This window comes from Triticum aestivum, chromosome 2B, assembly GCF_018294505.1.
Source record: "Triticum aestivum cultivar Chinese Spring chromosome 2B, IWGSC CS RefSeq v2.1, whole genome shotgun sequence".
Lineage (NCBI taxonomy): Eukaryota > Viridiplantae > Streptophyta > Magnoliopsida > Poales > Poaceae > Triticum > Triticum aestivum.
In genome coordinates this window covers 217,467,006-217,471,480 of record NC_057798.1, presented here as the reverse complement: position 1 = coordinate 217,471,480, position 4,475 = coordinate 217,467,006, and positions in this window count along the sequence as shown.

Sequence of the window (4,475 nt, the reverse complement as noted above, 5' to 3'; positions counted from 1 at the left end):
GGCCGCACAGAAGGTAATATTTTAAATTAAACAAGCGTTGCTTAGCACATATGAACAAAGTTTTCAGCGCACAGGATAATACATAGCGAGTTTACTCAATAATTACATCTCTGGGGCACTCATCCGCAATATTGCGGGCACCCTTCAGGACATTCTTATAGTACATTTCGGGCGTACGATACTCCTTGCCCGCGGGCGGCGGGTCAGTAAGAAGCCTCTCCGCATCCAGCCTGCCCCAGTGCACCTTTGCGCAGGCAAGGGCCCGACGAGCACCTTCAATACAGGCGGAGCGCTTGATGACCTCCACCCAGGGGCACGCATCCACCAGCCGCCGCACGAGGCCGAAGTAGCTCCTAGGCATGGCCTCTCCAGGCCACAGCCGGACTATGAGGCCCTTCATGGCCTCCTCAGCTACCTTGTGGAGTTCGACCAGCTGCTTCAGCTGGTCGCTAGGGGGCACCGGATGGCCGGCCTCAGCATACTGAGACCAGAAGACCTTCTCCGTTGAGCTCCCCTCCTCACGACGGTAGAACGCAGCGGCATCAGATACACTGCGAGGCAGATCTGCAAACGCCCCTGGAAAGCTCCGAATTCGGGTAAGTGTCAGGTAGTTTACATTAACATGCTTGCTTTGCATGAAAAATGCCTTACCCGCCGCTATTTTCTTCACATCCTCAACCTCCTGAAGGGCCTTATGGGCCTCGGCCTTGGCGGCTTTGGCACTTTCGAGAGCCGAGGCAAGCTCGGACTCTCGAGTCTTTGAGTCGCGCTCCAAACTCTCATGCTTTTCCATGAGAGCCTGGAGCTCTTGCCGCACATCCGCCACCCGCGCCTCCTGCTTCTCTCGCTCTGCCCGTTCCGCGGCCGCATTGTGTTCGGCCGCGGACACAGCCTCCTTCAGGGTTGCCACCTCGTTAGTGGCCCCTGCAGTACCCACGTTATTCTTGTTATTTTTATTGCAACCTAAATCCTTTTCTGTAAGGTAAATTTTCAAAGTGGTGTTACTCACCTTGTTTGTCCTCGAGCTGCTTCTTGGCATGGCCGAGCTCTTGCTCGGACCGCTCGAGATCCTGCTTCAATGCACCGACCTCCACAGTCAGTGCGGCAGAGGTCAGCAGCGCAGCCTGCAAACCCATATTGATATACTTTTTAGCAACCCTGCGTATATCTTTTTAGATCCTCAGTCCAGCTTTTCTTTCCGAACACCGAACTGAGCATCAGGGGCTACTGTCTATGCGGTATTACATTACATAATTTTAACTTCTTACCTCAAAGCCTGTTAGAAGGCTACTGCAGGCTTCGGTCAGCCCGCTCTTGGCGAGCTGAACCTTTTGAATCACCACACTCATAACAATGCGGTGTTCTTCCTCAATGGAAGCGCCTTGGAGCGCCTCCAGCAAGTTGTCCGGCGCCTCCGGTTGGACGGAGGCCGCCGGCGTCACGGTCTTGCCCTTCTTGCGAAGGGGCTGCTTGCCGGACTCCGGAACCACTGCGGGTTCCGGTGTGGAGTCCGGCGCAAAGTCCGGGAGGCCGCCTGGCGGCGCCTCCGGAGCCTCCTCCTGATGGGTCCCACCTCAGCGTCCTCATCGGCGCGAGGGGTGGAGGCAGTCGGGATGGAATCCGCATCCGACGGGGCCAACGACCCGCTCGATGAAGCGGGGAGATCATCATCGGCCGGACTACAGGCAATATGCGGCATTAGAAGGACACTATGTGACACAAAAGAGAAATTACAAATCATTCAGGAATCCGGATACTTACGATCTCGCCGGAGGCCTGGCCCATGAAGGCCACTCTTCGCCGCCAACGTTGGTGTTGGCAGAGCTGTCCGGGGGAATAGTTCTTCCCCTCTCGGACCCTTCGGCCTTCCCTGTTGGGGAAGCCTTCCTCTTCCTCTCTCCCTCCTCTGGGAGAGAGTCTTCTTCCTCCTCCTCATCTTTGGGGGAGGAGTCCGCCTCGGAGTCGTCGGGAACCTGAAAACGGGAACTCTTTCGAGTGCCCGTGGACACCTTCTTGGCCTTCTTCTCCGGCACCACGTGCGGTGCCGGAACCAGCAGCCCCGCTAGACGGGCATCTACTGGGTTTTCTGGCATGGGAGCCGGGCAGATGAGCTGCTCCGCCTTCTTCATCCAGTCCTGTCAAAGGAAAAGGGAGATTGAAACCCGCTTAGAATAAAACTATTAACAATAAGTGTCCCGTAAAGGGGTAGAATCACTTACCTCGTCGGCTGGATGCTGCGAGTGAAATCCGCGATCTTCCGTCGCAGATGCGGGGGCTTCGGCGCCCTTAAACAACACCCTCCAGGCGCCTTCGTACGTCGTGTCGAAGAGCCCGCTCAACGCCTGGTGATGTTTTAGATCGAACTACCACAGATTGAATGCCCGTTCTTGGCATGGGAGAATCCGGCGAACGAGCATGACTTGGACCATGTTAACCAGCCTGAGTTTCTTGTTCACCAGCTTCTGGATACAGGCTTGGAGTCCCGTCTGCTCCTTCGAATTACCCCACAGCAAGCCCTTCTCTTTCCAGGAGGTGAGCTGCGTAGGGATACCAGATCTGAACTCGGGGCCCGCCGCCCACGTAGGGTCGCACAGTTCGGTGATATAGAACCATCCCAACTGCCACCCCTTGACGGATTCCACGAAGGCCCCTTCGAACCAAAGGACGTTGGGCGTCTTGCCCAAACATGGCGCCTCCGCACTCCGCTTGAGTTCCCTTCACTACCTTCGGCTTGACATTGAAGGTCTTGAGCCACAAGCCGAAGTGGGGCTGGATGCAGAGGAAGGCCTCGCACACGACGATAAATGCCGAGATGTTGAGGATGAAGTTCGGCGCCAGATCATGGAAATCCAGGCCGTAGTAGAACATGAGCCACCGGACAAAGGGGTGAAGTGGAAAGCCCAGTCCGCGGAGGAAGTGGGGGAGAAATACGACCCTCTCATGGGGCCTGGGGGTGGGGATGAGCTGCCCCTCGTCGAGCAGCCGGTGCGCGATGTCGTCGGAAAGGTATCCGGCGCTGCGCAGCTTTGTGATGTGCTCCTCCTTAACGGTGGAGGCCAACCACTTGCCTCCCGCTCCGGACATGGTCGGAGAAGGTTGAGACGAGATGCGCGAACTTGGGCGCTGGAGCTCGAGTGCGCGGAGATGGATAAGCAAAGGAGGAAGAAGGCGTAGGTGGAAAGGTGAATCCTTATCCCTTATATATAGGCGGGCGAAGACTATGCGTCCCCACTAGCCTGGTAAAACTCGCTTATCTCCCAAGCGCCACCATCAATGGCGCAGTTGGGTTACCCACGTCCGTATTGATGAGAATCCCGGAATAAGGGGAACACGATCTCTGCTTCGACAAGACGTGCCAAGGAAACCGCTTCGCTAAACGCGCTGAGGTGGTATAATAAAAAACGATTCAAGTAAAGGCTTGGTAGTGGCGTGACGTCATGCCACGCAGTACGTCAGCAGATTGAACTTGTGTACATTTTATTCTCTCTACGGTGGAATGTGGAATTTATTTTGCAGAGCCGGACACTATCCAGGTGTTCACAATCTTCTATGGATTATTCAGAGGAGGAACCCGCCTTGCAATGCCGAACATTATGCGCGCCGGACTCATCGTCATTGAAGCCAGGTTTAGGGGCTACTAAGGGAGTCCTGGACTAGGGGGTGTCCGGACAACCGGACTATCATCGTCCGCCGGACTCCAAGACTATGAAGATACAAGATTGAAGACTTCGTCCTGTGTCCGGATGGGACTTTCCTTGGCGTGGAAGGCAAGCTTGGCAATACGGATATGTAGATCTCCTACCATTGTAACCGACTCTGTGTAACCCTAGCCCTCTCTGATGTCTATATAAACCGGAGGGCTTTAGTCCGTAGGACACAACCTCCATTACAACAATCATACCATAGGCTAGCTTCTAGGGTTTAGCCTCCTTGATCTCGTGGTAGATCCACTCTTGTAATACACATCATCAATATTAATCAAGCAGGACGTAGGGTTTTACCTCCATCGAGAGTGCCCGAACCTGGGTAAAACATCGTGTCCCTTGTCTCCTGTTACCATCCGCCTAGACGCACAGTTCGGGACCCCCTACCCGAGATCCGCCGGTTTTGACACCAACAATGGGCGACTGAAGCATAGTCGACTCGTGTGCCTTGAGATGTGCAGAATGCTCTGAATTCCTCCGAATCGAAGTTTGACCCATTGTCAGTGATGATGCTGTGCGGGACTCCATATCTGTATATCAATTCTCTGATGAAGCTGACAGCAGTACCGGCATCAAGGTTCTTGATGGGTTTAGCCTCGATCCACTTGGTGAACTTGTCGACTGCTACCAGCACATGTGTGAAGCCGCTTCTACCTGTTCTTAAGGGTCCAACCATATCCAACCCCCAAACTGCAAAGGGCCAGACGAGTGGTATGGTCTTTAAAGCTGATGCGGGCTTGTGTGACATATTGGAGTAGAATTGGCATCCCT